The following is a 14,347-nucleotide window of genomic DNA, read 5'->3' as shown; positions in this document are numbered from 1 at the left end:
CAGAGTTCTGCTCGAGCTCAGGTTTCCCCGCTCGAGCGGACATGCAACAAAGGTACACGCTCGAGCGTAAACTTTCCCGCTCGAGCTTACTGTAAAAGTACTGGATGGGTGAAATCTCCGCTCGATGCCCGCTCGAGCGTGAGACATGACTCCGCTCAAGCGCCCAATCCTCCGCTCGAGCGGACTGCAAAACAGTGCAGAAATACTGGATGCTCGAATTCTACACTCGAGCGGCACTTCCTACGCTCGAGCGGAAGTGCAGAATCTGGAAATTCCAGATTGCACCTCCAAGCCAAAAACCAAGTTCAAAAGCATTAAAACCGATCCTCTTGGGCCCATTTTCTGGAAAACATTTATAGACACATAGAATAACATGATTCAAAACTCAATTTGGGAAATCAAAGCCCAAGGGTGTTTTATTGAAACCCAATTTCAAACAATTTTCAAGAAGAAGAAGAACATGCAAACATGCATAAATTCAAACCATTTTGAAGCTCCAATGTGATGCTCTAAGGAGCCAATTCTTTTCAAAACATGGTGAAAACATGGACCATTACAAAATTATGAACATGCATGTAACCTTTTGCCATGAACTCAACTCAAAATCCAACAATACTAACATGCATGCAAAGATTGAGCTTCAATTCACCATTAATGGACCAATTCATGACTTAGCTCTACAACTAGACATGAACCATGCAAGAACCAGTTCAAACACAAGAATGAGAAGATGAAATCCTTACCTAGAGCTTGTATTCAAGGTTTAGGAGTCCAATTAGGCAAATCTCCTATGATCTCTTCAAGCCTTTCAAGCCAATTCTCTAGAACAATTCCATTCTCTCACTTCCTCTCTCTCTAGTTCGGTGGTGTGCTCAAAATATGGCTGAAGAAATGTTTTGATAAAGCATACACAAGGCTCAAATATGAGTAAACAAAGGCCCCACTAGATGGCAAAAGTGTAATTACGTCAAACTCTTTAATTGGCTTATTTTAATCTAATTTAATCATACCTAATCGGTTTTCAGATAATTATACCATAAAATTACATTAATTATGAGGATCATAAAACACTGATTGGCTTATTTTAATCTAATTTAATCATACCTAATCGGTTTTCAGATAATTATACCATAAAATTACATTAATTATAAGGATCATAAAACACTGACCAATTCCGGATTCGGCCGCCGATAAGGCCTTCGATTAGCAGTTTAAACATATAAGCATGAACAGATAATCATACAGTCAAACAGATAGAATGCAATTCAAACAAATGTATTCATTTAATTCAGTTTAAATTTCGGCCAGTCAGTTCAGTACTTTAATCAGTTCAATTATCAGCCAGTTATCAGTCATTATCAGTTCCGTTTAGCAGTAATCAGTGATTATCGGTAATCAATCAGTCATTAATCAGTAAACAGCATGAGGGTTGTTACACAAACGATCCAAATACCTCCAGATCTACCAATAGGATCGACAGTTGTTAAAGTTGTGAAACCTAACCTGTTGAAGAAGTTGCCCATTGTACTAAAAGCCACCTTCGTTTCCAACAGAATTAATATTTCCGATTTGTGAACGCGAATAATCTCAACAAGGTACGTTTGAAGGTGTTGTTGTCGGCACCGCAGCAATTCTAGATAAGTAGTTTCAACAAGTCCATAGAAGGGTAAGAAAGGGGTGTATCAGTTATCAAATCCTTGACAATGCTACGAATGTGTCAGTGGTCACCCTCCACAGATCTCATGGACGCCATCTGGATCGATTGAAGTGGCTTCACTAGACCGTTCTCCCATGGTGTCTCTATATTCAGTCGAATTTGTTCGACCCACTAAACGAAAGTGACGAGGTGAGCTGCTTCGTTCTCGGGATCTAATAATAGGCCCACTGATTTGCTCTGATTCTGGTGTTCTTGCACTCCCAGCTTCAGTGACTCTGGTTCGAATCCCTCTGGAATCTCCACTGGTAGTAATACTTGGGTCTGGTGGTTTCGGTTCTTTCCTCCAAGCTTCCTTAGTGAAATTGTTAACTATGTTTATGGGGGTTTGGTTCTTAGGAGGGAAATCTGTGTTAGTTAAGGCTACCATGGTTGGGTTCACTGGTGGTGATGGGTTTGCCGAGGTGTATATTATGTCAGTTGCTTCAACTGACGATAAGATCTCTTCGCTGCAGCTAGTGTTGCTTTTCAAAGCATCATCACGTGTTTCTGGTTGTAGTTCAGAGGGTTGGTGTGATAAGCTGGCTTCCAAAGTTTTTAAATCAGGATAAGGTTTCGATTTGGGTTCTATATCCATAGCTTTGGGATGGGCTGGGCCAATTTTGGACTTGCCTCTATTGTCATTTGGTTGAGTTGGGCCTAATTGAGTGATGTGCTCGTGATCTGCCGCTATTACAATGCCTAGGTTGTTCTTGCCTTTGTTAGGTTCCTCGTGGTCAGCATGGTCTACTTTAAGATATTTAAATATGTTAGGCTTAGAGATGGGCATGTGGACTCTTGGTTTTTCTTAGTTTGGGTTAGTCTGTGAGTGCGCTTGGTAACTAGCATCCATGGGCCGAATTCTACCTCTCCTTCTCTGACCAGTGGCAGGTTAACGTTGTTGGATATGGTTTGGGTGACGTTGACTATTTCATTGAAAATGGCTAGTTTGGTCATCGATGATGGAGCATTTGGGGCCTTGAATCGGCATGCTTCTGTCCAATGGTCAATTCTCCCACAAATGAAACAGAAAGAATGGAGAGATTCATATTCAATATTGTAGTACTTATCCTCAAGGATGAATTTGGGCCGCAATGGTTTACTAAGATCGATTTCGATGCATACTCTAGCAAATTTCCCCCCGGTAGCCATAGCCGTTGTCCAGTCAATTTTGAGAGGTTTTCCGATAGTTTTGGCAATTGCAAACAAGACTTTATCTTGGTAGTATTCAATCGGAAGCTCCGGAAACCGAACCCATACTGCGGTTGTGGTTTCAAAGGCTTCTGATAGTTTGAAGTTAGGCTCCCACCTTCAAATCGTGAGGTAATGATCCATTATCACCCAGGGCCCTCCAGTGTAAACTTTGGTATAGTCCTCTTGTTCAAAGAATTTAAAGAGAAAATAATTAGTTTCCAGGTCTATGGCGTTGAATTCACCAAAAAGGCCCCAGATGTTCTTCACTCTAGAGCAGAGCATTTTGTATCCAATATTTTTGCCCAGCAGCCTAACAATTAACGTGTTTTTCCACAGCCTTCTTATCTTATCCAAAAATTTCCTTGGTAGCGAGACTTTAGGTATGCCCATGTGTTCTGAGAGAGTACTTTCAACTGAGGAGTGGTGGTCATTATCGTCTTCATCTGATGAGAGAATGTCCACTCTATTGTCAAACAAATAATGACCGCGTTGAACCGTATTCAGGGCCTCCTTGAATGATTTGGAGGGAGGGATCACTGTCGTTGCAGGCTCATGTAATTTAGGTGACTCTATATTTGTTTCAGTTTACATAGTCATTACATTCTCCATCTCGTCTTGAACCTGCGAGTGAGCTATCTCTATAGTGGGTTCTATTTCCATACCCATTACTTGCTCCAGCTCGTCTTGTACCTGGGAGGTAGAGCTTTTGATTTTCTTGGTACTTCTGGTAAGATGGTCTTGCTCTTCAGACAATTTTGCTAGGTCAATTTGGGTATAGTGGTCGGAGATGTTACCGGCGGTAGTGGCTGACATTACTTTAAATCTCTCTCATATGTAAAAAAGTTTTTACCTCAATTCGACATGTGCTAAGTTCTTACTCACCACTATGCTGAAGGCAAAATCTTTTTCGCGTGCTTGTCCCAGCCCCTGCAAATGGAATCAAGATTCTTTCCTTGGTTTCTTTTCTTGTCTTCTTACTTGTTGAGTTATTGGATTCACTTTTAGGTCTAATTTTGATTATCTGAACCGTTCACATTTTAAGATTTGTTGAGTATATCATACCTGTAAAAAATCAAGTTAATCGGATATTAAAGAACATGTGTTCGGAAATTGTTTATTAAATTTTTTAAAAAAATAGTTTTTAGTTCAATGATCCGAACATGTAATTTCTGATATTCGATCAACTTGATTTTTTTATAGGTATGATATATTCAATAAATCTTAAAGTGTAACAGTTTGGATTATCAAAATTAGACTCAAAAATAAATTTAATAACCTAACAAGTAAGGAGTTAAGAAGAAAGGGTAAGGAGAAGATGTGATTCATGGGTTGCACTTGTTTTTTTGTTTGCATATGCATTTTTTTTTTTCGGTGTTTTGTGAGGTATTTTAACCCCTAAACCCACTTTCCAAACATCCCGAGGTGAAGGTGCTACCGATGGGTTGCACTTGTCTTTTTGTTTGCTTTGCATATGCTTTTATTATTGTTATTTTTATTTTGAGGATATTTTAACCCCTAAACCTACTTTCCAAACATCCCTAAGTCAGTTGATTACATATTATTTTAATTTGAAAGTTTATGTAAAATTATTTGAGACAATTTTTGCTTAAAGCTTCTGAGATAGAAGTAGATTAAATAAATTAACAAAAATTAATTATTTAGAAACTTAAAAACAAGTGTTCATATTTATTTATTTTTTCATTTTAATTATCAATTTTTAATTTACAACTCGTTTGGGAATATGGTACTTTAAAATATGAAGTAAAAAAATTAATATGTTTGGAATAACTTTTTGATTTTTTATAAAAAGATGTGCAAAAAATAAAAAGAAAAAAATCTTTCACTTTTTAATATAAATTATTAATTTTTTAATTTTCTTAGTGAATTTTTGACTTTAAAATTAAAATATTGAATTGCCAAACAATAAGGTTTTGATGTCATGTGCTGGTAGACATTAAGGACATGTTTGTTTCGCGGCTTGAGTGGCCAGATTGGACTATTATGACGGTGACTTTCACCTACAACATGTTTGGTAGTGAAATAGGAGAGCAGATTAATGGTCCAAGGGGTTTAGTAATCCCCCTCAGTAAGGGGATTAACTTAGTTGAGTTTTAAGTGAGATTAGAAAAATAATAAGGGGATTGAGTCTATTTTATATAATAAAAAAAAATTATTTATAATTTTTTTATATTTTTTATACCAAGAGCACCTGTTTATTTTAATATTTGTTTTAGTTTTTTAATATAAAAATAATTTATTTATTTATTTTATATAAAAATAATTTTAAATTCTCATTAATAATCATCTCTCATACTATCATCAAAATAAACATATTTTTACTTTAATCTATTCATTAACAATTCTTATATTAACAATCTCTTTATTAACCATCCTTTCACTAATAATCCTATTTAATCTAATCCGCCAACCAAGGTAACCGAACGCCTAAGCCTCCCATTAGAAAACAGGTTTGAAGAAAACTTTGAAGCATGGAACAAAAATAACATAGGTTTCTCTCCGGTCAGAAATCAGATGGGTGAATGTTATTGGGCTTTATGAGTCCATCATAGAGCCCGCATTAATAATCTGAATTATTTAATATGTAAGACCCGTTGAATATTTCATCCATGCAAAAAACAATATTGATCGGATATTGATAGTCATTTGATCAGATCAAATTTATGTTAACGATTAGTATAATTTTAAAAATAACTATTGATACAAATGTAATCTGATCACGTGACTATTGATATCCAATTAATATTATTTTTTAAATAAATGAAGCTCTCGATGAGCCCTATATATTACGATTTGGATTATCGATATGAAAAACTCAACTAGATACAGCCCTTTCCCAACAAAAACATATACGAAATAAAAAATAAATTAAAAAAAAAAAAAGTTGTTTAAAAGATTCCTTTCTTTTTCTCGTGTGTTTTCCCTTTCTCTATGCTCGGTAATATATATGCATATAAATCTGAAACATAGAAAATTTATTTGATAAATACAAAATTAAAACATAAATGTCAATATCTAATTTTTAATTATTTGATAAAAATTAATAAAAACATTTTAGTTCTAAATTTTTTATTACAAAATTAACTTAAAATATTGCATAAATAACATCACATAATATTTACACAACTCAATAAAAAAAAAATCGGGTAAATTACACCTACACTCCTGAGGTTTGTGTTTAATACAAATTACTCCCTCAGATTTTTGGAATTACACTCCCCTCCCTGAACTTTAGATTTACATTACAAATTACTCCGTCCGTTAGTTAACTACTAAACCACTTGATAGCTTTTGTTTATGTCAGCAACTAATTATTTATAATGCCAATTTTAGACTTATCACTCTCCTTTTATCATTTTGATATATGCTCTATAAATTTCTCCTTCTATCATCAACTATTTCTAAAAATCCACTCAAAAAAATTAAAAACTGAACAAACAAACAAATCAACCAAAACCATTTTGGCTGTCATTCAATTAGAACATAAGAATTCATATGGCAGATGTTACAAATGGGTATTCAAGATTTATATCTTATGAAAAGTACTCCACCATTCTAGAAACAAGTCATTGAATCTTGTATACATTTATCGATTAAAGCATTACCAATATATAAATTTGGGTCGAACGGTGGTCTGTCCAAGCAGTAGGCCCTGTCGTGCCATATCCAAGGAGTGTCTCCTCGGAGCTGTGTCATGCGGCATCCAAGCTGTGAGTCTTTCTTCTAAAGTAAAAAATAGAAGAACCATGTAATAAACTTCGCTCTCTTTTGACATGTTAGTTAAAAATTAATTTTTTAATTTTTTTTAATCACATCACTTTTTTATTTGTTTGTGCGTTTTTTTTATTAAAAAAAAAAATTAACTTTTAACCTATTTCCTAAAATAAGCCTCAATCTTCATACCGAAAAATCAAGAAAAAAATTAAAACAACATCCGAAGCCAAGCAGAAATGAGGGATATTGTTTGACAACCCAAGCAAACCCTTTGACATGAAAATGGGCAGACCAAAAAATCTGCCTAATGTATATTTATATTTATATTTATATATATACACACAATCAAGAATTCCATCATTGATTTTGTGCTAGTGTATATCTGATTTGTGTGAAAATTGGATTCATATATATATATATATATATTATATATTATGTGTGATTCTTGATCAAACCCACAAAACAAACATGGGGTCAGTATATGTACACGTATATATGTATGTATATATTGTGCAATTGGGGTAATGGTTCAGCCATGGTGGTGATATCGACGGGATTTGTTGATCTATGCATTACTTTCAATCTCAGCAGTGGGCAGAGAGTGCTGGAACAATCTTTCGTGTAAAATAAATAAGTAGAAACCAAATCAAATAAATAAAATAAATTACTTACAGAATTTATTTATCGAACCAAATAAGTACAAAAAGATCAAGTCGAGTGTGTGACACTCTGTCTTTAAGACAGATTCGCCCCACTTAGATGAAACTATAAAATGTTACAATTTCAAAGTATGATTAATCAAACTGGAAAATATGTTATTAAACTGTAAAATTTTACAGTTTTAAAGCATGATTCATTTCAGCACCAAAAAAACTGAAACTGTAAAATTTTACAATTTTCACCGCCTGTAACTAAAACTTAAAAGCAACTTATTCAGAATTTGAAAATTCTCTCCATTAAAATAGAAAAATAGAAATATGTAGCAGAGAAAAAGTAGAAAAATTGAGAAATCAAAAGAGAGAAATAGATATAGAGAGAATATTGTACTCCGAAAACTATTTTTGGTTTAGATTTACTCAGATCTGATGTAGATCTACTACATCAGATCTGAGTAGATCTACTCATCTTCTTCGCCAAAAACTCGTCTCTTACGCCATTGGTGAATGTGAAGTAAGGAGTCGATGGTCGGTAGTGCTGGTGAACCCCAAGCAATAACGGTTGTTAGTCACCGGTGACTATATATTAGAAAAAGAAAGAGAACAAGAAAGGCGTGGTCACCAGAAATTAGAAAGAAAAAGAGATAGAGAAAAACGAATGCACAGAGAAGAATGAAGAAGAAAAATATGTACTAGACTTTTGAGAGTATTCAAAAGGTTATGGGACTAAATAGACTCCTCTTTTAAATAGGACTTCCAAGTAATTTGGCCATTATTATTTGGGTGCAAATAAAATCACCCCTATGTTCATGGTGATGAGTCCAGTAACACTCTTGCTCAAATGTGTTGTAACACCCATTTCAAGAAGGTGAAGTTTGATGTCACCATCAGTATTAAGAAGAGTGGTTTGGGTTGTCGAGATGATCTCAAACAACGGTTTCTCAACCTCGAACAATGAGTTCGACCCAATTATAATTGTAGTTGCGCTGCCACCAAATCAGGCCTGGTCCAAGGCTGCTGAGATTAGTGTCATTAGGCCTAAAAAATATTATCTCTGTGATCTCAGAGCGTCAATTAAGACTCGTGCACCATTGTTGTTCTCAACTAGGTCTTTGGGAGGAGTAGTCGTTCTGATCACCATAATTGTTACCAAGCCTTGGGCCCGCTGTACTCGCCGGACCTCCTTAACAGTAACTATTTCTGCCGAAGGACCTTGTGTGGAGTTAAGTAGGGGTGATCGTGGAACGGGTTGGGTCGAGTGGCATCCTATCTACCATCCGCCCAAAATTAGACAGATTAAAAAAATCAATTTGCATCCGTTCACCGATTTGGCAGATGCAAATTGAGCGAGCCGTGTGGGTTGGTAAATGCATACGATTAGTTTGGCGGCTTGGACTTCACAAATTTTGGACATTTTTTAAAATTATAATTCATAACTTTTACAATCTCCAATAATTAGTAATTTGAAAAAAAAGTATTATTTGTCTATAATAGGCCATGGCACCACGCATGCATATTTTTAAGTTATTGTTTTCTGTTTTTACAAAAATATATATTTACTAATGATACAACATAAAAATTATTTCCATACCCATGCTTAATATATAACAATAACTATTTGGTTTCTCAGGAGAAAACTCAAAAGCAGGAAAGCGTCTAGCCTTGATAGAGAGTAATGATATGATTTGTAGCACTGCTAAAAACTCCATTATTTGAAAGATAAGCATTCTACTATCATGGTATTAGAATGGTAAACAACCTTTTTTTCTTGAACTTTAGGAGATCATAGCTTAAGAATCCAAGGAACTAAGTCTAAGCCAGTGTCAAAAGTTTATCTCATAAATAAATAAACACATTAGCTCTAACAAGAGGGAAACTTGAGAACCTAAAATTTTTTGATTAACATATTGTTGGATTTATTTATTTTGATAATTTATTCGATTCTGTTTTTGATTTCTTCGGAAGAGAAAAATATATTGAAAACTTATTTTTTTTATTCCATTATTTTTCACCTAATCTCTTAACCTAAATACATTTTTGGAGTATATAAATTTACTTAATCAGGTGATAATTTCAGCCCAAAACAAAGTCCAAAACAGACCAACACAGCAGCAGTTCAAGCAGTCCAACCCAACAGGGACCAGACATCCGGCCGGATGACTAGCCAACGGCTTTTGGCCTAGTTTTGCTCCAGTTCAAATTTGCTTCTCATCGGTTGTCAAGATAGCAGTATCCTCGACAACTGCGAAAGTCATCCTTGACGACCGGGACCCTACCGGACATCTGGGAGGACATCCGAGCAGACGTCCCTCAAGAACAAAATTTTATTTTGGACATCTGGGTGGACGACCACTTTGCACAACAATGGCTCTTTTTCAAAAGTAGTTGTTATCAATCAGACCATGTTTCAACTCCTAAATATCTGAAGATCCAATCACATATGGGGAATACAAATTTGAGTAGAATAGATCTTACTCAATCTTCTCCACACATGCAACAGTCAACGTTCGATGATCTTCCTTTATTAAATAGCAGAGCTTCTACTGAACAAATAAGAATAATATAATTAGTAACTATATTGGTACATTTTTACATTACCTCAATTTTTATTTTTTATTATTATTATTTTTTTATATTGACTTCACAAGGGAACAACAAAATGTCATTGCAATAAAAATACAATAAATTACTATTAAGGCAATAAAAATAAAACTTCCTGCATATTAGATAACTCCTAATTTCATCTGCAAATTGATAGACAAATATTATGTCTCCTCATTTCCATCTCGTGGTCATCACCTTCAACATGATTGCCATGGCGTGCTTGTTGAGACCTTGATCCTTCCTTTTCATTAGGCACATAATCCATGAATTTATCATATGAGTCAAACGCAATATCGCGGAACTGACTTCGTCGGATGAAATTATGAATTGCCATTGTTGCACAAACAAGTTTGACTTGGATCGCCCACTTGTAGTTTGGTGGGATATCCTTTATCATCGACCACCTTGCTTTCCAAACCCCAAACGTTCTTTCTATTACACTTCTAAGTGATGAATGTGCTTGGTTGAATTTTTCTTGTGCATTTTTTTTTGGGGGGGGTTGACCATGTTCAAATTTAGCTAGATGGTATCTCTCTCCTTTGTAAGGTGCAAGATATCCTTTCATGTTTGGATACCTAGCATCCACCAAGTAAAACTCATCTATTTTAAAATTTCCAAATGAAATTAAAGTAAGTAATTATAAATGTAAAAATAAATATGAAGATGTGAGTGTGGTGCATCTACTATAGCAATCAAATATAAAACAATTACCTCTTTGTAGTTTTGGAAAATTATAACTAGGATTCCTAATTGTATATAAGAAGATCCGAGTAAAGTGTGCATTTCTTTCCCATCTTGGCAAGCAAAATGTGAAACACATATCAAAGTCACATGCGGCCATTATGTTTTGAGTCGCATACCCCTTTCTACCTATTAAACGAGGTTTCTTATCTGGAGATATATATGCTTTGATGTGTGTTCCGTCAATTGCTCAAATACAATCCTATTACAAAATTTAGAATAAAAATATATTTATTCATTATTAGAAATATCCTACCAACATTAATTATATGTAACACCCAAGTTCCACTTGTAGTTAATTATTTACCTTGAAATAAGGATAATATCTGCGATCGTTTCTAATATATAGATACACAACATTTCTCGGTTAAGGCCTTACCCAATCAATAGACATCATTGTAACAGCTTTTAACATCTTCTTGAAGTATTTTGAAATTGTCTCTTCGAAATGTTGAAATCTTTCTTGGAAATTTCTGTTTTGAATGTCACCACCAACAATATATAAAAATATTGCAACCTGCTCCTGAATCGAGACTTTTCGTCCAGTTTCAAGACCATAGTTTTTCTGTAACAAATCACACAATTGATAACATACCTCTCTTTCCGTAAAAAAAAATTCAAATATTCTTGTCTGATTCCCTTCTTGTAATTCTACCACCTACTTCCAGCCTGTTAGAGAAGATGTCCTACATGGTTCTTTTATCAAATAATTTATCACATATGTCACTGCAACTGTTGCCGTCGTAGTTAAGAGCATATTATTATTTTATTGGGTTTGCTATATGTTGCCTTCATCTTCAGCATCTTTATAATCATGATCATCATTCCATTCATCGTGATCACTGTTACTCATCTTCAAAATACCTAATCATTTAAAGGGTTCTTATTTACTAGTACAATAATGAAATGAACACACAATAATATGTATTAAAAACACAACTAATTATTGAAAATACAATAAGATTTGTTTACCAAAATACTTGGGGGCCAAAATTATTGAAAACATAACTATTGTTTCAGCAAAAGACCTGCTTGAAGAGAGATGAAACACTGAAATTGAAGGATACCTGAGGCCAACACATCTACATATATATATATATATACTTAAAGCCACCTACCATTCATCTTTAAGATTCAAATAAATGCCACCTACCATTAAAATGATAGCCACCTAATAATAATTGCATCTGAGAATAGTAACAATAAAATCTTACTAATAAAAATGAATGCCACCTACTAACTACTTAACCATTCACCTACCATTTAACTAACAATGACTCCCACCTATTAAAAATTGCAACATCCAGTACAACCATTCAAATAAATGTCACCTACTACTCAACCATTCAACTAACAAGGTCCAACATCATAAAAGTCCAACATACTCATACATAACATTAATAAAAGTCCAAATAATGAGTCCAACATAATAAAAGTCCAACATACTCATACATAATATTAATAAAAGTCCAAATAATTAGTCTAACATAACAGTCCACCATTAATAATAAAAGTCCTAATAAAAGTCTTAAACATGAAATAATAATAAAATTTAGTATGAATAATAAGACTGCCATACATTCAGAAATAATTAGCCGCGATAACCTATTTTGGTCTTCTCAATCTCAATCTCCAACTTCAGAAACCTCAACCGAACTTTAGTCGTAGGAAGTGTCATGAAGCACTCACGACGCTTGTCTCTTAAGAACAATCTGGCAGCCCATACATACAGCTCATTATTCGGGGGACACACCAGGGATGCTTTCCAACTTCGCCAAACATTCTGCAATTGAAGGATATCTTAATGAGATTTGTGTTGAAGTTGCTGAAGATGACTCAACCACATTGACTATACAATCAAGTGTCTTGTTAAGTAGAGTTGCACCAGAAACTTTCTTCTTTGCCTTGCCCTTGTTTGATGAACCATCAATGTTTGATGGACGTTTTTTGTTTAAATCAGAAGGATAAACCACCTCAAATCAGCATCATCATGAAATTAGGCATCATGTGGGGTATGAAATTCCTCTGGAGTCTCATCAATGAGGCATAACCCCTAAGCTGGGGGTGTATGCCCATTCTCTTATAGCAGCTGCATTTGAGAATAGTATGTCTAAGTCTTCAGTGAATTGCAACGGTATATGCTGAAATTTAGTAGCATCAAGATACCTTTGCAACTATTACAAAGGAAAATTTAACAATTTGGCCTATTTAATATTTGGTCTACTTAAAAAAAAAAAGAATATGTACATTAAGCAATTCACTTACCTCTAATTTCTTGGTCCACACTCATCAGATACAGAGATAGCTCCAGTCAATGTATCACAGCCTAAGCCTGTCTCACCCCTTAAAAGATAATTCCATAAAAACCAATCTTTTTTCAAAACATCCCAATGATTTTTCATTTGTATTCGTTGGTATGTTTTTCTAATCATAGTTTTAAACTTACTTATCATATTTTCACCCGACCCTATCTAAGTGTGTACCAGGTCTATGTCTAGCCTTCACTTGCTCAACACAAAGCTTAATAAAAATTTCATTTGATTTTGCATCCTAGTGAGCTTTAATGGATGGTACTTCAGAGGATTTTCTCTTGTTCTTAGACCACGATCACATTTCAAAGCCTCATACCTCAAATCCAAAGTCTCAGCACTGGAAGAATAGTTACTAGGGGATGACATGCCTCTGCATTAATTGGGAAGAATTGAGTCCAAATCCTCTAAAATTGATTGGAAAGTTAATTGTATAATACATTTCATTTGGTCATTTTCTCCTTCAAGTTTTATGAAAAATGATTGAGATAATACTTCTAACACAAATTTAAGCACACATCTGACATATGAACCAAGAAAAGACCAAAACAATAACACCCATCATCAGAAATGAAGTTAAATGAAGTTAAATAAAAGTTCATCTTCCTCTATTTTCCTATCTTAAATGAAGCAAAATTTTAATGAGGGAAGCAAGAAGACATCCTATATTATCCAAAAAAATATCTTGGTCCTCCACTAAAAGAATTTCAAGTGTACCCATCTCTCGAATATATTAATTCCTACACCTATCCTTACCCTTCACATCATCTAAATTAGTGTAGATGACCGAATATAATTTGTTACAAAATTTACCATATTCCAATGAAGTACCCATTTGAACTCAATAGAAAGGATAGACAAGTCTGCAGCACTCTATCACATTTTCTACACACAGAGCAACTTCCCATTTTCTCAGCGAGTATGTTCAACTCAAGCTTTCATCATAACATAAATGCTGAAGTCTAATGCAACAAATATGCAAATTTTAGAAAAGTACCATGTTTGTTCAACATATAAACATTAATTCATTATCACCACTGAACTAACTAAAGTCCATAGTTTGAAATGAGACAGGAACTCAATAAAATACAAATAAGTAGCATATGCGAAGCGCTTGGTCTTAAATTCCCAACAAGATAACCATAACAACCAGTTTAGTTGCAAAGAAAGTCAAACAAAAACAAACCCAATTATCACAATAGTATTTAGCACACCTAGAATTTTTAACCATTTGGTTGGCGCCCAAAAACAAAGAACCGCAACTTGATTAAGACAAATGAAATTAAAGAAGCAAACTTTCTACTAATTAACTTCTCGTTAGAACAATCAAAAACAAAACATTGGACTACCCACTTAGCTCTTGAAAAAATTAAGACAATTGAAGTCCAAAATTCTCAAGATTTCCTTCAAATTCTCGG

The sequence above is a fragment of the Camellia sinensis genome, chromosome 4 (assembly GCF_055761805.1).
Source record: "Camellia sinensis isolate YWXY chromosome 4, ASM5576180v1, whole genome shotgun sequence".
Lineage (NCBI taxonomy): Eukaryota > Viridiplantae > Streptophyta > Magnoliopsida > Ericales > Theaceae > Camellia > Camellia sinensis.
This window is presented reverse-complemented; position numbering follows the sequence as displayed.